We start from the raw sequence: 23010 nt of genomic DNA, 5'->3' as shown, positions 1-23010 counted from the left end.
TGCTTACTCCTTTGAGTATTTATGCTAGAGTTCTAATTCAATATCTTTGATTTGAGTCTGCAGTTTGAGTTTAAGATTATTATGTTTTTTTCTTATACCATGAGGATTTTTGAATAATGAGACCTCTTATGACCGATTTAGCAGCAGCCCATTGCATTTCATAGGGGATTTGATTAGAGATAAGATAATTGTCCAATTGGGCTAAAGTAGCATTTATTTCCTGTATTACTTCTTGTATTTGAATGATATTAGGATTTAAAGTCCAGTTGTTGAAACAGGAGGATCTTTGGTTAGAAGTTGCGATGTTAATGGGGATATTGATTTTGGAATGATCTGATATGGCTCTAGGGGAGACTTTGTAGTTTAGTCTATAAGAAGTGAACGTTTTGGAAATTAGAAAGGCATCAATTCTTGAACAGGTTTTATGTGTGACTGAAAAAAGGGTGAATCTAGGTATTGAGTTATCGTGTTGGAATTTTGTATAGGGGTCCATTAAATCAAAGGTATTTTGTAATTCCTCTAAGAACTATAGTAGTATGTTGAGATTGCCTAGTCTCTTTATGTGACCTATCCTTGTCTGGACTGAGCAAAACGTTCCAATCCCCTCCTATGATGCACAGATGATTTGGATAATTAACTAGAATATTGAATATATCATAGATAAACAGATGTTGGCTTGTACAGGGACTATAAATATTAACAAAGAGTAAAGGTTTATTTAGGGTATGATAGTTACTGGTAAACAGAGCCCATCTTCCATTAGGATCAGTTTTAATGGGAGTGATCTCTCCTTGATAAAATTTATTAATAATAATGGCTACTCCCCTAGATGACAAGTTACATCCTTCTGCAATTATTTGTTTCACCCATTTCCTCTTCCTTTCATTATCCCATAGCTGATTGATCATATGAGCCTCTTCTAGAAAAGTTATATTAGATTTATTTTAAAATGTGAGTTGCATGATTAGATTTCTTTTTTTTATCTGATAACCCATTAATATTCCATGAATTTATTGTAATCATTATCACAATCTGAATTTGTTTTTAGAAATGTTGTTGAGTGATAAAAGTAAGATTGAATGTGCATATTTAAAGCTGTTATGTTAGAAGATACTTTAAATGAGGTGACATCTAAACTCCTAAAACCTATGTAGGTGTCTAACCACCCATCCCACTCTGAAAGTATGGCGATATTTATTGGATGGTGGGTTATTGGTTGATATATTATATATTATTATTTTTTTGGAAATAATTAGAGTTTGACCTAATGTAAAAGAAGTGAGTAGCAGAGTGATGATAAAATTACCTAACATGATCCAAACGTAAACAAACATCAGCTACAAACTGTGCAAAACTACTCCTTTTAGTTATTAATAATTAAAGGAAGTCAATATCTAACCTCATAGTTTAACAGTATTAATATCCACTTAAATACCTTGCTGGAACAAGAAAAGCAAAAGCACAGGGATATTTTGTAATACCAGCAGTTAAAATGTTTCAAGTCTTGATAAGGAAAAAAATATCTTAGCTAAACCAAACAAAGATAAGGGTATGTCTAGCAGAAGAAGTATAATAGAACAATAACAAAGTTTTAACAGTCAGTACTAACAGCATTCTCACTCATAATGTTATTGCTTAACTTTAAAACAAACATATCTCTGTATGTGTACTAATCTGATAAGGATAATAAGCCCCATAAGTCAGTCATTTTTAAACACAACTTAGTAGGAGTTCCTTTAAAACATTTTAAGTCTATTAGGAAAATAATGGTGTAAGAAGAAGAAGAAGGAAACCTTATATCAGGTTAGGATGTAACCAGTGAAATCGTTGGTATATCAAAAGTTAAAGGGTGTTTAACTTAATATCATATCAATTACATAAATAAACAGAATTGTTCTTGTTTATAGTTACCAAGCCAGCAGAGGAATTATATCCAGGACATTTCAGTTAGAACTGCTCGTACACTAATAGAGTTGAGTACTCCATAGAAGTTGTTGTAGCAGCTGATTTCAACAGTTTCAAAATGCTGCAGAAATATTACTGTCAATGTATATAAAAAAAACAGGAAGCACTGTCTAATTTTCAGGCCTATTATTATTTTTGATATTCTATTACAAAAGGAAGAAATCTGTTACAATATTGCTTTGTCAGTAGCAGAAGTACACTTAATACTGTTAGAATAAAGCTGTACCACTAAATGTGTTACTTATTAGAAGCAATTCCAGTAAAGAAAAGAAAGAAAAAAGGTAACACTGCCCAAGTCTAATACTGATTGAAGCTACAAGTCTGTTAAGAGGTCTTTTATTTCCTGGTTTATATGAGCAAGTGCAAGCATCATCTTCTTCTTTCCTTATGTTTCCCAATGTCTTAATGTTTAATTCAAAGAGGAAATAATATAATGAAATAAAATAAATGAAATAAGAGTTTCCAGAATTCAGAGCATTAAATTTGACGTTTGTGACATATTTTTATTGTTTGGCTGCTCCCAGTGAGACACAGGGGCAGGAAGTGACTCAGAGATGACGTCGTTTAGGTGAAAGGATAACAGTTCATCAGTTCCTCATTAGCTTGAAAGCCTTCTGGGATATAGAACGCTGAGATGCTAATGGATACCAAACCTCAAAATCAGTGGGTTATTTCATTAAAATAAAGCAGCTAAATCATACAGCTGGAGAAAACCTCTTGGTTTGCTTGTCATTAATTCAGCGATTCATAGGGTAAGTTGTTTCATGCAGGATTAACTTTGAAAATACACAAAAAAGTGGATTTGGCCTCCTCAGGGGTTTCAACTGATATTTTAGTATCTTTATGGGAAAAGATTAAGGTAGCAGGATATTTCATCTGGAAACAAATTTTATTTTCAACTGGATAGGCACAGGACTTACTAAGTTTTTAGCATTTCTGCTTAATTACTAGTGGAAGATCTTGTAATATAATAATTTTATGACCTCTCCAGTTAAAGTTATTTTTAGCATTGAAGGCTGCAAGTACGGCTTGAACATGTGCTGAGTTCAAAAGTCTGACATAGATTTGCCTTGGGGTTTCAGGTACTTGAGAATGCCTGAGAGATCTGTGGACTCTTTCTATGTTTATGCCATTAGAAAGATCCTTGTTGTCTAAGTGTGTTTAGAACTTATTTGATTATTGCATTTAATTGGGCATTTTCAAAGGACTCAGGAATACCTCTCAGTATGATATTATTACATCGGCTTTTGGCTTCAAGATCTAGCATTTTTTTAAGCAAATCTTTGATGGTGTTATCACTAGCCTGCATGTTTTGTTTAAGTTCTTTTATTTTACTTTCATTGTCCATTGATTTTGCTTCATTCTGGTCAAGTCTGACCATAATTTGGTCTAAATTATATCCAAATGAGGCTAGTTTATGTGAGAAACCCTGGATTTCAGTTTGTAGAGGTTGCAATGCCATTTTAAGGTCTTCAATTGTTAGAGACTGATCTTGTTTTGATCTAAGGGCTAAATTAATGGCCTCTTGCTGTGGCTTACTAGTTTTTTGCCTTTTGGAAGAGGTGCCTTTTTCTGGAGTAGTTATCAGAGACAGTTTGGTCTTAGTAGTTAATGTTTCAATTTAGTCATAGGTTCATAGGTTCATAGGTAGGTACTAGACTATTGGCCCTAGGTCATATATAAGCCTAGCCAAAAAGGTACCCTGGCTTTTGCTACCAAAGAAAATAATTTTCCTGTGCCCCTGTCAAGCAGAGCCCCAGAGGTGATCCCCAGGGTGAATTTGCTATTTCCCATCCAACCATCAAGATTTTTCTTGAAGAGTGCTAATGAGGAGCTTTGATTGATGTAGATAGGCAGTTTGTTCCAGAGTATGGGAAGTCTCTGGTACAGGAATCTATCCCTCCAACATGTTCTGTTTATTGTGTTGACAAGGTTTAGGTCCCTAGAGCATGTAGCTTGGAGTGATTGGGATTTCTTTAAGTGGAGCATGTCCAACAGCTCTGGGTTTGACATAGCTTTGTATGTTAGGCAGAGATCGCCTCTGAGTAGACGATATGCAGTGGAGTAAAGCTGAGGTTTTTTGAGACGGTCTGCATAGGGCATCTGTTTGAGGCCAGTAATCCTCTTTGTGAGGTATTTCTGTGGCCTTTCCAGTTGTTGTATATGTCTTGTGAGGTACATACAAAACGGGTGTTGTACTCTATAATGGGTCTAATGAGTGACGAGTAGAGGGGAACAATGATCTTTTTTTTCCTCGATGAGAAACCTTTTATGATGAGGAGTGCCACATAGAAGGATTTCCTGACTACTGTGGAGATGTTATTATCAAAGGAGAGACTACTGTCCACTTGTGCCCCAAGGTCTCTTATCACACTTTCGGTGTTAAGTAGACTTCCACCTATGTGGTAGCTCATGGGTACAGAGTTTTTACCAAAGGGGATGATAATGCATTTTTTGGCATTGAGCTTGAGGCCATGGCTTTGACACCAGGCATCTGTCTCAGTGAATCCCTTTTGTAGGAGGTCCACATCATTAGGTGTTTTGATTATGGCTCCTAGTTTGCAGTCATCTGCGTACTTTGTGAGAAAAAGACCTTCTGTGATAGCCTGTACTTCAGAAAAGTAGATACCAAACAGGAGAGGACCCAGGACTGAACCCTGTGGTACTCCACTTGTCACTGGTCTGAAGTCAGATTTGGAGTCTACTTTCACAGTATAGGTTCTGTCAGTGAGCTGGATGGCAACCCATCTTGTGACATAGGGATTTATACCTAGTTTAGTGAGTTTATATATAATTCCAGAGTGGGGGATGGTGTCAAAAGCCTTGGTGAGGTCTAGATAGGTTGTGTGTACCACCTTACCCTCATCTATGGCCTTGGTGACTGCTTCAAAGAAGTCTATCAGGTTTAGAAGACATGATCTGCCTTTTACAAACCCGAACTGGGTGGGGTTCAGAGTCTGGAGATTACCAGTGTCTTTGTTTATAAGTTCCATGATGATATGTTACATGGCCTTGCAGACCAGGCTCATTAGGCTAATGTCTGAATTATTATCCATTTTAATTACAGAAGTAGTTGCTTGAAATTACAGGATGTAATTCAGTTTGCTAATTCCAAGTCACACAGTTCTTCTTCTCTGTTGTTTCTTTTGTTTAGGCCTCAGTGTCTGGAAGTGTCCATACCATGCGGTTCAGGGTTCAGCATCCAGTAAGTAAAATTTTGGTGCAAAAATGAATTTTCTGCCAAAGATATTGGTAAAGATAGATTATATTTGTATTCTTCCCTCTAGCCTAAGAGTTTTAAGATATTTTCTTTGAATGATGCACCGGCAAGGGGTCAGATAATGATTGAGACTTGAGGAGCTGCATAGCTAGTGTGCTTACCGGCTGTCCACCATTTTGGAATGGGTGCCATATGATTTTTGTTTGTGGAGTCTGAGCAGCCTCAAGACAGTTAATTATATAAGAGCTGGGGAAGTTTGAGGTCTGGTGGTTGCTGGAGTGGGGTTGAAACTATAAACTGCTGGTAGACTGTTTCTTACGGTCCGTGGTTTGATTGCCACAGCCTTCATCTGTCGAGTATCTGATTCTGAGTGAGCTGATTGGATGGACAGTACTTTGATACTTTTGGTAAATGGTAGTAGTCTCCTCAATGGTCTCCTTGACTGCATACCTTGTAACTACATTTAATTAAAATATTAAACACATATTTAAATGGATACAAACGGATAATAAGAATCAAAATAAAGTTTATCCTTCTTTTTAATATTGTAATTTAGATACCTCTTTTGTAATATAACCTAAATAAGGCATTTATTTTAGCATGTATATAGCGGTCTATATATTTAAAGTAAGGACAACTAGTATAAGTGTGTGTAAGTGAATTAGAAGGGTAGTTTGAATGGATTGCTTATTCAAACTAAAACCAAGGGAACTGGCTTATTTGTATTTTATCTATGTTTAATATTGTTAATGCTTTGCTTTTTGTGTCTATGTGAAACAAATGAGCTTTCAGGCAGCAGTAAATTTCCTTTTGTTTTCATATAGCCATTATTGTAAGAATCTAAGTTATTGTGGAAATCGTAGAATAGTAATTAGTAATAGCAGTATGTATGTGACTGATATAAGTTACATACATAATACATAGCATACAAATATTTCAAGCATGGACAATAATGCCCTTCTAGACTCCCAATATACCAAAACAGCTGTTTCCATAATAAGTGTCCAGGCTGTTCGTAAAATTATCTAAACTAGTGCTTGTTCTCATGTAATTTGGTAGTCTAGCCCATGCATCAGCTATTCTCTCAGAGAGCCAATTCATACACATCGCATTCTGATACAATCTTCTATACAGGTTGTCTGATGATTCTCTACTAATTTTTGAGAACCTCAGAAATTCCCAGAGGTAATTGTTTCTAAATGCCCTATATTCCTAAAAAAAAGTTTTATTTTAAATATATATATGAGACACCGTACGAGTTCAAATATTTTAGCCTTTCATAATAACTTACATTTTTACATCCATGTTTGCTCTTGGTATATTTCCACTGTACTCTTTACAGATAACTCATGCTTGTTTTCTTATAAGGTTTCCATATGGCTATCCCATACTCATGTTTGTGTCTAATGTAACTAACAAATAATGACTTCATCCTTTCTAATTTCCAAGGCTTTATAAATTTTTTTATACAGCCTATAGCCCTATAACTATCATTAACCAATTGGTTGAGATGATTAGAAAAACTCAAAGCTGTATCTGGCCATATGCCCTGATCCTTAAATGAATGAACAGTTTCAAGCACTGTGTGCTGTATTAAATATTTGCCTTTCAATTTATGTTTGCAAAATCTCACATGCTTAGTTTTTTATATATTTATTAACATATTATTCTCCTGTGCCCAAATTATCAATTTAGTCAAGTTCTTTTGCAAGCATACCCTATCTGTAGCACGTGTTCAGTTTAACATTTCAAGTCATCTGCATACATGCTGTAGAACATCTCAGATGAAAAAGAATATTTCTTCTTTACAATGTATGTCTTTGCCTATAAATGGCATAAGCAACAGCAATAAAAGAGGTAGTTTGTTTAAATATTTTAAAATGCATAAACAACTGGCTTTTTTACAAGAAAATAATTTATTGCAGAATGATTTTAATAGATTCAATACAAATAAATATACAGCACTAGCAACTTCTACTTAAAAATAGAAAAGGTACAGAATTATTATGGAAAAATTCTATAATAGTACTTAGGATTATTGACTCATGCAGTGATGGTAAATGTATGATGTGCATGGTCATGATGGAAAGTCAAATCAGAATAATAACCTTAGCAAATATGTCCTGGATTCCAGGAGTTATTTGGAAATTCTCTATGAAGCATTTGGAAATTTTAACTTCAGATATGAAGAGAAGTATAATGAAGTCAGGAGACTTTAACGATATACTTAAAGAAAATGATACTGGTGCAATTAACAAACGTAGAAATTCAGCAACAGCTAAGGCTTTAGTAAACTTTATTGGCTTAACTTTATAAATGTTAACAACTTTCCTGAATCAAATTCTATGTTTTAAACTCGTTATTATTATTATAAGTTTAGTATGCAGTCAAGATATGATAGGGTATGTATTTCAAAAATGCACGTTCATTTGGTCAATTAACACATACTTTGACATGTTGAAGGTGAACCATTATATGTCAAAAACTGAAACATTGGTGCATGCAACTTTAAAACATTGTTTTTTGCATGGGACAAGCCACCCTGTAACCCCCAGAGTCTCACTAATTATATATATATATATATATATATATATATATATTAACTCCAATATTGCACAGTCCCCAGGAAAGGATGTCAACCAAACTACCTGTCAACCAAACCAGGGCAACCCATTTCAAATTATTTGGTGTGCAAAACAGCAAAGGTAAAGGTGATAACATGTCCTTTATCAAATCATAATACAACTAGTCATGCAGTAATAATAAATCCAAGAACATTTAAGGTAAGGTGTCATGCTTTGTATGCACATTTCACAGCAACAAGTTAAATTATACAAGTGTTACTGTTTGTTCTTTCATTTATATCACAGTCTAACATCAGACTGGTATACAGAACGTGGCTGTCTTTTGGCAATAACAGAGAAGAGGTATGTTGTGACTAGGTATGGCAGCAACAACTCAAAACATATTAATGTCAGCTTATATATATATATATATATATATATATATATATGTATATATGTGTGTGTGTGTGTGTGTGTGTGTGTGTGTGTGTGTATAAAAATTAACAGGTGTTAAAGATTGCTTCTACCAGAAATACAAAAGGTCTTGCACTAAAATAATAATAGTGAATTTCCTAATGTGATTCTGTTTGACTCAAGGAAAACATACTTATAGGGCAAAATTGCTGCAGGTATTATAACAATAGAAAGCAATGAGATTAAGACTTGTTGGAACTGAAAGGAAAGATAGACAAAATAAAGTTAAAAAATACAAAAAGAAAAAGGGGGCAATAATTAGAAAACATGAATGTATAGCTTCAAAAATGTTATAACTTAAAGTTTTCATTAGTTTAGAAAGAGTTAATCTATATTCTTCTTTTCTAACTCCGAAAGGCTTACATGATTTAGCTCTTAGATCCAGATACTAAAAAAAAAAAATCACATCAACAGTATGTCTGTCTCTGGTAGTAATTGGAAATATAACAGCATGGAAGAAATTCTGGACTATTTAAAAAAAAAAAAAAAACTTTATGAGAAAATTAATGCACAAAGTAGTAGCACAGAAAATGAAACATTAATTATATATTCTTAAGTAGAAATAAAAACATTTTGACACAAATAAGGAAAACAGAAAAAATATAAGTAAAGGAGCAAATTAAAAGGTTGGAGGAAATTAAAAGTCTAAGTAACATTAGCATAATTTATGAACTATATAAAATGTTACCTTACAATGTTTAATATCCTTTATAGAAAATATTCACAGAAATTAAAACTGCATTTAATACAGCTTTATCATGGAAATGAGCAACAAGTCCAACCTTATTAAAATAGTATACAGATCAATTTATATTTTCTTTTAGAATAATTTAATTATTGAATGATGACTTTAAAATGTGCATGTCAGTCCTTGCCAATGGATTAAATATATGCTACCTACATTAATATAGGAAGACCAAAGTCGCTTTATATTAAATAGATGAATCCTGGATAACACCAGAAGAATAACTACTTTAATTGATTATGATAGTAACAATAAACAAGAATAATCCATACTCAGTCTGGATTTAGATGTATTGATTGATAAAGGATTCAACTCAATACACAAATCTTACTTAAGTAAAACATTTGAAATACACAGATTTTCAAGGAATTGTATACCTCTTATTTATCACTTTTATCAAAATTCATTCTAGCTTATTGAACAGGGATTTTTTTTTATTTCTCAGTCAGTGAAAATAAGCAAGAGTATTAAACACAGTTTTCCCTTGTCTCCTTTATTATTTATTTTGTTATAGAACCTATAGCCAAGTACATAAAACTTAACAATCTATGATATAAAATAAATGATCAATATACTTCAAATTCAGTTATTTGCTGATTATATAATGTTAACAATAGGCAACATTGCCACTGTACTAATACATTTACAAAAACTCACTGATATCATTTGAAATTTTGTCAGACTAAAATCAAATCATAATGCAACTAATACCTTATTAATTAATAACTAGTTAAAAATTGATGAAGACTAATAGTAAACTTAAATGGGTTAGCAAAGAGAGTAAACATTCAGGGGTTTCTCATATGCAATTGCAAGGGAACAGTAACATACAATTAGAGCATATTTTACACATTACTAAATAATAATATGGAAATGGAGTAAGTTATTCTTTGCAGTAGAAAATTAGTTGATTTTAATTAAAATTGTTATTTTACCCAAATTACTATATCTTACACAGCCACATTCTTTATTTACTTCTAAAGAACACAGTAAACAATTTAACAGCATTTATTTTAAAATTCTTATGGAATCTCAGCAAACCTATGAAAGACAAAGTCCTTGTTATAGTATTGACAAAAGTAATAAAACATATTAAACCTAGAATAGCTTTTGACATCATGTAAGTGGATGGGAAGATGGTGGAATAGATTTTTGACCTAGAAATGTATGCTATAACTTCAGTTATTATTACATTAGCTTTATGGTTAACTTTTAATTATTGAGCCAGTTGGAAGACAACAACTGTATGAAACCATTTGGTTAAATAAGTTAAAAAATATCAGTATACAATGTATGTGAATCTTTAATAATAATGTGAAGTGGCTGTTAAAGAAATATTTATTTAAGAACACCAATCATGCAGTAGATTCTACTTATGTCAGCAACATATTAACACTTTTAACAATTTTATATATAAATACCCTTTGATAAAACTAATGTACTGCACATTATCCCTTCCAGCATTTACCGCAGAATTTATTGACAGCCTGATCCTTCAAAAATGCTAAGCTTAAAAAAAATAGGGGGTTGATTTTTTTTAAATCAAATGTTAAGAAGAGCTAAACTACTTATCTCTGACTATTTAATTGGCAAATGTGATTTGGATATGGAAAACTGGATTATAGGACAAATTGATACACAGTTCTTAATCTCTAAAGATGGCATCATATCAGATATAATTAAAAAAAAAGAATATTTATAGATTTGTGATTTTCTAAACAAGCTCAAAATAAACAATGTGAACAAATTATATGAAAGGGGGGGTCATATTTATCTAAAATATGTAAAAATATACATTTTCTATTAAAGATCACTATTGGGATTCTGATCTCCAAATAACTACAGTATATAAAAATGATTTAAATACATTTAAAAATACTCTTTACTTTGTTGATTATTCTTTTGGAAATTTTTCTATAAATAATTTATTACTCTATATAGAATAAAAATTATGTACAAAAAGGAAATCATTGGTTGTTGGAGGTGTAAATCCTCAATCAGTGCAGACTGGCAGGATATTGTTTGTGATTACAAAATTCAACTACCTTTTTGGGAAAAGTCTATGCTTTTTGAAAACATTGTAGTCTGATAAATTCATACTAACTAAACATTGCTTAATGCCCCAGTTTGCAGATATGTACCCAAGTTTCAAGTCCTACTTCTCTGGAGCGCTGTGACAATAGCTAGCAAAATGACTACAAAGAACTGGAAAAATAACTTACAACTTAATTTACAGAATTTATAAATACTTTCAATGTTGTGTGTGTCTTAAAGAAATGTTGTTTGTTAATATGAAAATAAAATAACCATAGAATATATTTGTGAATAAAACTGAAGTGATTAATAGAGAAATATTAATCTATTTTCTATTATCAGTTCATTTAATTAATGTTAGTAATACATTTAACAAGAATTGATGCAGACATTTGTATAAATAGCTATTTGCTTTATTATGTTAATGCTTTTATTCTTGCATATAACATTATAAAAAAGGTATATTTTATGTAACATCAGTTAAAATCCTCATATTCAGCAATCTATCTCTTTGACATGCAACAGAATTAAGGAGTTATAGCATTTGTTAGAACAAAGACTGAGGACTGCACACTTAAGTAATATTATTAAACTAAACATGGCTTAGGAATGAATAGCATCAGGAGAGATGTGTGTCAAATGAGATAATACTGAGAATTCTTTAGAAAATATTGGTAGATCACTTGACATATGTTCTGTATTATCTGAAAGGTGATGATTGGGAAGTTTTGTGTGACATTCAGAGAGGTGTGTATAGAATGAATGCCAATATAATTATGGAAAGCATTATTTTAAATGTTGGTAGGTGTTATATAGAATGACATTTTATTGACTTTGTATAATGAATATTTTGTTGTTTGTTGTGTTTTAATAAAAAAAATACTCTTTCTGCTAAATGCCACTGTTTATTTAACATATGTCTGTGATACCATAAACTCAGATGAGATTGCAGTTTAACATTTCATTTAAAGGATGTCACCTCAGGAGTGCAGCACTTTCCTTTCCCTATACTACACTGTAAGGACTAGAACATGAATCCAAACACCTGGCATAGGGCCAGAATCCAGACTTCTAATCAAAATCAAGAATCTGCCACTAGGATAAAACACCCAACCTTCTGATGTTTCCACCACTTTAGGAGTGCACCACATTCCTTACACTGCACTACTGTACTAGTGGTGGTACATGAATTCAGGATAATAGACTAGGGACATAACCCATAGGTTGTTGATAGAATGCAAACATCTGGTATGAGAATATAATACACAGTTTTCTAATCTTCCCACCATTAGAGATAAGTGTGCAATATGATGAACACTTGGCTAGATTATGTTTCTTGAGATGAATTTGAGACACTTTTTTGGATACTTACCCAAATTCGGGGAAGGAAGATAGGGAAATTGCAGGACTCTAAATCTCCTGCAATGCATTTTAGAAAATGAATGATAGGCTAGATTTTGAGTGCACAGAAATGTTTCCAGATTCAAGGATATATATATATATATATATATATATATATATATATATATATATATATATATATAGATATATTATAGTTTACCAGTTTGGCAAAGAAAATGTCACATACTTTGCCCTCATTCACCAAATGCAGACAGGGGGCTGCTAAAGCAGATTGCTTAGTATTTTTAATGTTGTGGGTTGTGAAGTTAAATCTGAAGCAAAACTAAAATATTGGGGTGACATTACAATGTCTGTTTTCAAGGTAGAACTAACTACCTGTGGGAGAAATATTATTGACAAAATACTCACTAGAACTTTGAATGTTGTTTCTAGATTGTTGCAGTATGGTCAATTTATAAGCAGCATGGCTTCAGTATTGGTTTTCTTTCTTCATGTCAGGTAGCTATTTCCTTCCATAAATGCATTGGCTTATTAAAGAAAAATTCCCATCTGTTAGGAAAAATGTAGCTTTGGCTCTGCTAGTTGCCAGTTTTCTTCCATTGAATGTTTGCAGTAAGCATCATTACTGCTCTTTGTTTTATAAGCATGCTCTGCTATAAGCTTGAAAAAGACCCCAACTTTACAAAGTTATCCACAGGGGAAGTTGTTGCCTCTACTTTCAAAGGGTGAGTGAAAAAATGTCTTGGATGGCAATATGTTAGCTTAGAAAATACACTAAGGCAATGCCACTGTCCCTTTGAAAGGAACTAATGCTAGGCAAACTATCTCTAAAAATAGTTGGATAGCGAATGTTTTCTTTATTAAGCAGTCGATCAAATTGATTTATCTTGGTATCTTTTCACCCATAAATAAGGTAATAAAGGCAAGTGTTACTATAAAACAGATATGGATGATTCAGTGAGATCAGTCAGTCAGCTGTTTTGGGGAAGTGAAAAGAAAGAAAAAGAAGTACTCTAGGAAAACGTATGCAGACGTGTGAACATTTAAAACCACACAGATAGTGACCACAGGTCAGGACTGACCCTTAGAAACTGAAGTTTCCAGGCATAGATCTTATCACTTAGCCAATAGTTAATGTCTTAACTGGTGCAGAATATAGATGTAAATTTATACAATGCAGACAGAAATAATGCCTCTTGTTTTCTGTTGTGAGTGCCACTTCCTCTACATCCTAGTATCTCATCTGACTTGTGCTTCTCACATTGTTTGTATAACTTTAGGTCATAACATCAAATTATGATAACATCATAGCTCTCAATCTTCCATCCTTCCATTTCCAAAATGAGACACACTACTAGTCCTCATAATGCAGAGAAAATGGACAAAATGTTGAACACATACTAACACTTTACTAACAGCTTCATCTAGGAAGGTCATATGATGGTTAAAATATGCTGGTTTTACTTATAAAAAGATATTTTAATGAATTAATATGATTATTTTCTATTTACCATATATATTGGTTAAACAATTCCTAACACTAAATGTGTGACCAAATGAGGTACATTCCTTGTAATGAGGTACACTTGAGATGTATGGGTAACATAAATGCATTTCTGGTCTGTTTTTGTTACCTCTTTTTTCCAACTGAAAAGGTTTTATTAGGGATATTATTTCTCAGATGCATTGTTTAATTGCAGGAAATACATCACTCAGTAGAACTTAATGCAATTAAGAAAAGCATAAGAAAAGAATAATGTAATAAGGTATGATATTCATTGTTGAAGGGCTGCCATCTCCTGAATACAAGTCTTGCATAGTATTTGCAACCAGCAGTGGATTCATAGCAATAGGATAACCCCTGTCCAACTATGCATTAAAAGCAAAAAAAATAACTGAGAAACCTGCATCCTGCCTTATGAACTTTTAAATCCTTTTTAGCTTTGTTTCCTTGTTTCACGCATCAACATTAAACATCAAAATATTAGCTTCTTTTTCTTATGATGATGTTTTTTTCCATCAAAAATTGAACAGCACACCTCTGGTGATTAAAAAAGTGTCAGTTATCCCTTAGACTCTAATACTATGACAGTGCAGCTCTGTCTGTGTACTATAATGCAGCACCCCCTTATTCAGCAGAGGGTATAACTTGCATTTCAGTTTAAAGTCAGGTACAATAAATACTACATGTGTCAATGTGATGGTTTTTCAGTGTTGAGTATGCATTACTGCACTGTTGAGGGTGAAATTGTTTTAAGCCATCAAACCTTTTTCTGTGCACACTACACAGACTGTTTTTCATTTCCTTTTATTTTTGTTTCCTTTTACAGCCTCCCCTCAAAGAAAATAAACACCAAAGCACTTGTGACTCTCTTTAAGGTGCATGACACTTAACATCACTGACACTGTTGTAGGGAACAGGAAACTCTGCCTATCCTCAGATTGTATGATGATGGTTTAAGTGCTAATTCATCAAGTGCATTATGTACTCTAACAGGCATGGATTCCGTATCGACTGGCAGCCAATATTTCAGTGGCATCAAACTGATCAAATCATGTGTTTAATACTATGAGGGCTACTCAGTCTAGTCTATTTTATAGTCCAGAAAGCCCTTCTAATATATAAGGAAAATGTTAAATGTTAATGTGCTTGCAGTCAGGCATTTACTGCTGCCAAAACATGATCCTTAAGACATTGCAGTTGAGGTTTTTTGTCAGATGAGATTTTTCCCAGTTGATTTCAGTGATACCATGAAGTAAACCCTGTCCGTGTCAGAGCAGTTATGAAAATGGTCTTTGTATGACAAGCGCACTTTCTTCATGTTTAGATATTTTTGTAGCACTTATGCACAGGATCACTGCCCTCTTCCTAGAAGATGGCATCTGTCCTGATTACCTGAATAAGAAACAATCTCTTTGCTCTTGGGCAAGAATTCCTTGGAACATTACCTAATTAAATGAGTTACAGAGAGGCATGGGGTAAGTCAAAGGAGGCAAGAAAATCAAAGTCTAGACTAGTGGAAGCAGCTTTCTAACAGGTCATAGCTTCAATTCGCAGCACTAACTACCAGTCTTGCAGCCTACAAAACTGTACATCCTTAGCTGGCAAGAGATTGTCAGAACAACATGCAAATCTGAAGTTAATTAAACAGTTCCGAATGGCACATAGAAAACATTCACAGTACAAATACCAAGAGGGTGCTTTCTTTTGCTTCGCATCTATACTGTAGACTGATTACCCACTCCAGGTCTCATGACTCACACAGCAGCAACCTAATTACTTAAAGAAACAATACTCCTTTGTAGTGTATATACCATGCACCTCTCACTGAAGTTAGAGAACCGTCTGTGCAATTAATATATGAAATTATATAAAGATTCATGCAATTTGTGAATATGACTATAAATAACCACATCAATCACATCCTATTTGCAATGAGCACATGACTGGATGTGCTGAACATACTTACGATTTATTTACATTATGAATGGCTTTCTGATTACACATCCAGACAGTCACTGGATGGTTTACAGCCATCTTACTTTGCTGTCACCACTCAGATTAACAGCAGCACTGCCCATGCATTAAGGTAGTGCTGATATAGTAGCAGAACTGGCTTCCAGTGAAGATTTCATATATACAGCCAATTAATATGATGATGACTTATTTGAAGTGGATTGTTGACTTAGACCTGTATCTGTCATCTTCAGCAACTGTGAATGCTTCTTCAAGAGTAAGTGCTGGGCATCTTGACATACATTGTATGATCTTTGCTTTCTTTTTGCGTAATATTTTTGCCTCTGTGACCAGTAACCTGCATTATGAGTCTTGAACCCATTAATTTCATCATACAGTGGTAAGATCTGGATGGGGGGATCAAGACAGCCATAGAGGCTGTTTGTGCCTACAGTTGCTTCCAGCAATGATGGTTTTTATAGTTAGGTCTCCAGTCCTACCACTGCTAGCTGCCATAAGCACTCACATCACTAAAGGGCCCTCCCCACATGTGTACATGGTTCATCCCAGTTTCATGCCCCTTGTCCTGGACAATTCAGTGCTTGCAAAAGAACCACCCCTGGATGGGTGAGGTGGTATCAACCATTCATTCCCATTCTTCTCTGCCTGCCTGCACCCCAGTTGCTACTCAGACTCAGGTCATCTGTGTTATTGTCAGGGTTTTGTCTGCCTGCTCAGCACTTAGTGTAAGATCTTGGTTGGCCATAATGAGCAGCATTAACTTGAACTGGTATGTTGTAACCTAAATTCTCACCTGGGACTTAGTCTGTCTCTCTTTCTCCCATTCTTAGTCTATATCTCTCTCTCCCATTCTTTCACCATATATGTTTCTATCTATAAGTAAATCCAAAATGAGTTCCACCAAGGCACAAAAACACTGAGAAACTGCAAAAAAGTGCCATGGGATATGAAGAAACACCAGCCAAATGACAGTAAAGGGTATTTATTCAGCCAAAACAGACGTTACACAAAGCACATAGCACATTAACGCTTCACAAATACAATGCATTTTCGTTCATAACAGACTTCATCAGATGCGGACTGACTACATGAAATGCACATATATATCCTCCTAAATTACCACAATTAGCAATCAATTAAGCAGAAGAAATAAAAATTAGAAAACAATTATTTAAAAACTTAGTAACATGAATGTACATATATATATATATATATATATATATATATATATATATATATATATATATATATATATATATATATATATAAATTTCATTTATTTAAATACAAATAAATATATAAAAAATCACTTTAAACCAGTTAAAAGCCTTGAATTATTAATAAATATAAATAAATAATCCCTTTCCTTATAAAATAATACTTATAAATAATGTTTCTATCTATCTTGTCATAAAACATTTTCTGTGTCATTTGTTTGCTCTGCACAGTTCCAGTGTGGGCAGTCTACCATGTGGGACTAACAATGAAAATTAGACTGTTTTGGCCTTAAAAATGTGCCTATCATTTACTTATTTATATTTGTTTACCATGGTAGTGCATTAACAGTATTGACCAATTTCAGCTCCAGCCCAGGCGAAATACAAAACATTTCAGAAACAAAAATACAGAAATGTAAGCAATAACAGAATAGTTCAGGTTAATTAAAGAGAAAAAAAAAACTATACATGTATATGTGTATATATATATATATATATATATATATATATATATATATATATATATATATGCGTGTGTGTGTGTGTGTGTGTGTGTGTGTGTGTGTGTGTGTGTGTAAACAAGCACAGTGCAATGCACAATCAAGCAGACTGTAATGTGCAATATATACATTAGTTTCTAAAGTGGTTCAATCTTCAGTGAATGTTGAAAGAGAAGAGACTCCGAAAAGAAATGGGTTAGGTGATATGTCCTGTGTTGAAGCAGGAGCATTTGGCTTGCATGAAGAAGCACTTTTTGAGTTGCATTCCGAATGTTGATGGGGAGAGCTTGCCAAACAGTAGGTGTGTGAGAGGAGATAGCATGAGTAGTGGTATGGAGTTTGATCTGTTAGTCAGGACGTTTTTAAACCAGGGAGCAGTATCTGCACTGATAACAGTTTCAATTAGGTTGTTTTGGAGAAGCTAGTGCTCAATGAAGTCAAATGCCTTTCTCAGGTCTATAAATAGGTCAACTGTAAGGAGGCACCTATCAGAGTTTAGCAGGATGTCATCAGTTAGACCAAAGTGCTGTTGTAGCCCATTGTTCAGGCCAGACGTCATGTTGTTTGGAGGAGAGCAAGTGGTACTGCTGGAATCAGAGGGAGAGTTTGCCCAGAATTGGGAGGATGGATATTGGATGGAAGTGAGTGGTATCTTTTAGGTTAGTTTGCTTTGAGAGGGGTTTAATTACACCATTTTTCCAAATCTGTGACATGTTGTTTTGTGTGAGACATAGATTATATATGTGAGTGAGAGGAAGACTCTGCAGTGATTTGGGGTTTGTGTTGTCAGATCCAGGAAGGGTATCAAAGGAAATATTTTCAAGTAGAATCAGGACTTCTTTGTGATGAATGAATTTGAAGTAGTAGAAGAGAATGAATAGTGGTGGACTGGGCAATGCATGATCTGTGGGAGGTGTGATGTTTATTGCTGGGAGATTGCTAAGTTCTTTAAGGAAGTGTTCTGGAGAAACTTTTGCCTTACCACATTGAATGGTGTTTTTAGACAGGGTATCATGAAGAGGTTTACTTCCTGTAAATAGGTTAGCCTCTCTCCAAAAGCATTTGGGGGAAAGTATGGTAATTTATTTCTTTGTTTGGAGATTTCTTCCGTTCCTTCTGATGGACTTCTTGGCTAGATTACACAAGACTATAAAGGAGATGTGGTTGTCAGTTGTGATTTTGCCATGCTTCATTCCTTAGAGTTAAACAATGTTTGAGTTCAGTTGATAGCCATTCAGTTTTGGTGGATTTATAAAGCCTGTGGACAAGTGGCAGCTGGAGTAGAAAGTTGGTTAGGTGTACAGCTGCTGCATTAGGGTCATGTAAAGAGAGTACAAGGTTCCAGCTGTGGGCTGTGAGAAACGTTCTGAGTTCATTTATATTTGTGCTACTCTGGTTTTTGAAGGCTTTTAATATTTAATATTTTATCAGTAGCTGTGCTTTTGACATTCAAATCTGGGATGTGTGTTTCTCTTTTGCAGCTCAGATAGATAATAGTCAATTTCATTGAAGGAAGCCCACTTTTTCAAATTGTTCTTCACTGTTTGGTTTGTTCTCTCCCCTTAACCATCCGACTACAAATATCTCCAGTTTGAAATTATGTGTGTGAATTCCCATACTTTAGCAAAAGATTGAAATACTTGGCTGGAAACTGCAGACCTTTATTAGTTGTTACTTGTTCAGATCTTCCATGTCTGAACAATATAGATTTCAATCCCCCGAATTCACTATCCTTCCATGCAGGACTAGCTTAGTCCTGCACAGAAGCAGCTGTTTAGGAGCAGGACGGCAGTGCGCCATGCATATTAATGAAGGCACGCTGCCTGAGCTCCTAAATGGATAAGAGCATGTACAAGAGCAGGGGGCATGTCTGAGAGCAGAGCTCTTAGAATATGCATGCCCCTGCTATCAAGAACAGCAGTGTAGGAGTAAGAATGAGCGACACCAGCCACATCCCCCAAGTGTACAAGAGCAACAATTAAAATATTTAAATATAAAGAATTTTTTTATGAAACAGATCAAATTTAACCTGGTAACCTGTTAATTTAACCTGTAACTGTTAATGGTGAAACTCTTATATGTTTAAATTAGAATGCTAACTTTATATCCTTTGTTAGGTATTTATTCCCTCTACATACCACTCCTGCCCTACCAAATTGGAGTCGCTAGGAAGGCACCATCTGCCTGAAGAACTTCCTTTTGAAATTAACTGCTAGCCGTCTATAGGGGAAAGCAAAAAGGTTAATATCTCTAGAAATTGTTGTAAACCAAGTGAACAATTATTTAAGCCAGCCCTGGGTCCATAGCACAGCAAGGTATCCCCCAGTTACCCACTTAGGGACCCTCATTCCATCTAAAGGTGCACAACCCCTACCAAACATATAACCAGTTGCCCGACTCAAGAAACAAATGGGTAGCATTTAGTGCAAGCTGGTGTACTCTCTGTCTGAAAATAAATAAATGCAACATTCATAGATTTAAAAACATAGCCAGTTTACTTACAGGCAGGCTGTGTGTATCTTGTGATCAGACTTACCCCACACCGCTTGCCCTGCAGGCTCACTTTGCGCCCCACCCTGCCCCCATATTCCACCCACTCCCAGTAGTGCTACATTTATACTTAACCACCCCCCTCCTCTTTCTTCCAATCATCATCTCTCACCCCACCCCTCCCTCCCTCCCAATCAGCATCTCTCTTCACCATACGATTACCCCACCCCTTTACACATACCTATTATCTCTCACCACAGAAGGGTTCCACTCTGCCACTATTTATTCCTTTCTTCTTATCTTATCCAGGTAACCTCAAGCCCTAGAAATGTCTAGGACTCTTTGCTCACCTGCACCTAAGCATTCACTGGCTATCTCTCTGCTGTCTACACTACCTATCCTTTACCTCCTCACTGCCTACGAAGGCCAATACTACCTTGGATTCCACTGCCCTATTCATCACACCAGTACCCCTAACTTCTCTATTATACCATGACCCCCCCCAAAACGTGCACGCTGATTGGCCAGCGTGCCCGTTGTAAATCGAGATATACTAATGGAAAAAGGTCCGGTTGCCTGGACTTTTTTCCATTAGTATAACTCGTTTTTTTAAAACACTGTCTCGCTATGTTAAAAGGGTTTAGCATAGCGAGACAGCTTTAAAATAAGCAACGGAGATCTCCGTTGCTTATTTTAAAGCTGTCTCATATGTTAAACCCATTTAACTAGCGAGACAATGTTTAAAAGCGGAAAAACAAGATCTCCGTTGCTTTTTGGTGTCTCGCTATGTTAAATGAATTTAACATAGGCGAGACAGTTAAAATAAGCAGCGGAGATGTCCGTTCCTTATTTTAAAACTGTCTCGCTATGTTAAACTCATTTAACATAGCGAGACATAAAAGCAACGGAGATCTTGCTTTCTCCGTTGCTTTGCCACAACTCTGATGTACTGCGCGGTAGCGCAGTACATCAGAACTGCCGGATGCCAGACATCTGCGGAAGGGCAGTAAACAGGCATTATACTATGCCATTATTTAAGAAAAGTAACAGTTTCTTTTCTTAAATAATGTCATATATAATAGCAATAACCACTTCTGGGTGTGGGTAATGCTAAATTTACCCACGGTTGGGTTTGTTTGGTCCTCGGGCCGCCCGGGACCAAACCACGCCAACCGTGGGTAATAACATTACCAAGCGTCAGTTATTGCTATAATAACACATCTTACCAAACTATCCCCCACATAACTAACCTCACATCCCCTTTAAATCACCACCCAATTAAAACCCTAAACTCCAACTCCAAAGACAAACATTATCTAAAATGTATACATAAAGTTCTAAAACTCATCATCAGACTCCACCACAACCTAATAGTAGACGGGGACATCCATCCCAACCCTGGCCCTTCTTCTCACAGTGTCACTAACTCAGACAACTATACTCCCACCATTACTCTACCACTCAGCAGAACCACTAACTCTCTTCTCACCTTTCACCTAAACATCAGAAGCATAAACAACAAAATAAATGACCTACATGCACTATTTGCAGTTCATTACTCAGATATAATGTGTCTCCCAAAAACCTGGCTAAAACCTGCTACTGCTAATGATGAGATATTACCACCAGGATATAATATTCACCAATTAGACTGAGCTTCTAAAAAGGGAGGGGGAATAGCAGTTATCTATAAAAACACACTAAGTGTTAATAGAGACTCCATACAGTCACCCCCATTTAATAATGCTGAAATCCTTATAACTAAACTTCGAATTAACCACAACAAATGGATACACATTGTTTGTATCTACATTCCCCCAGGGAACAATATAACCACCCTGGATGATATCCTCCAATGGTTATCCACTAACCACTCCCAAGAAACCATTGTGCTTGGTGACTTCAATTTTGACTGGACCACGTGTGCAGCTGAATCCCCTGTCACCCACATAAATCTCTTCGGGTTCAGACAAACTATAACCACTCCTACCAGGATCAGCAAACCTAATAACAGAGAAAGTATTCTTTATTGGATTCTTATCAATAATCATCACCACTTGTATAAAGATGGAACCCTCCCCGATGACCTAAGTGATCACTCTCTAACTTACATTATTAAGGATAAGGTTGAGAACTCCCATCAGCCTACCTACAGAACAGTTAGAAATACCAAAAACTTCAATCCTGTAAATTTCCAAAATGAACTTAACTCAGTTAACTGGGCAATCCTAAAATGTTTACCACTGGAAGACGCAGTGGCTTATTTTAATACTAAATTCCTAAACATCCTAGACTCCCATGCCACATCTCGTAATATTAAACTAGAACAAATTCAGCACCATGGCTCACTAAGGAAACCAAACTAAAAATAAAACTTAGAAATAAGGCCTGGGCTATCTGGCGAGTAACTAAAGCCCCTCTCGACCAACTAAAATGGGGTCAACTTAGGAATGGCACAAAAAAATCCATTCAACTAGACAAAAAAAGCTACTACCAAAACTTGCAACAGAAGCATCAAAACAATTCCAAAAAGTTCTAGGCAGGTATTAACCAGCTTCTTCATCCAGGACAATCTACCACTCCAACCCCAACAAATTACACCCAAAAACCACCAGAGAACATATCTAGTGCCTTTAATAATTTATTCACTGAAACAATCCACTCTCTCTCTAACCAACTCAATCCCATACACTCTAACTCCACAACTAATACACCCTTGACTAGCTCATTCACTATCATACCCACTACTCACCACCCCTTCAACTTCCAACCTGTCTCTACCACTCTGATTTGGTCACTAATTAAAAAATTGAAACCCACCACCCTATCTGCTGACATGCTCCCAGCTGAGTTCTTAAACATAGCTGCTGATGTCATAGCATTTCCCATATCTATCCTGATCAACAGGTCCCTAACTCTTGGCTCTATTCCCCCCTATCTGGAAAATATCCCATATTATCC

This window comes from Protopterus annectens, chromosome 2.part1, assembly GCF_019279795.1.
Source record: "Protopterus annectens isolate FY-2018-M chromosome 2.part1, PAN1.0, whole genome shotgun sequence".
In the NCBI taxonomy this organism is placed as follows: Eukaryota; Metazoa; Chordata; order Ceratodontiformes; family Protopteridae; genus Protopterus; species Protopterus annectens.
This window is presented reverse-complemented; position numbering follows the sequence as displayed.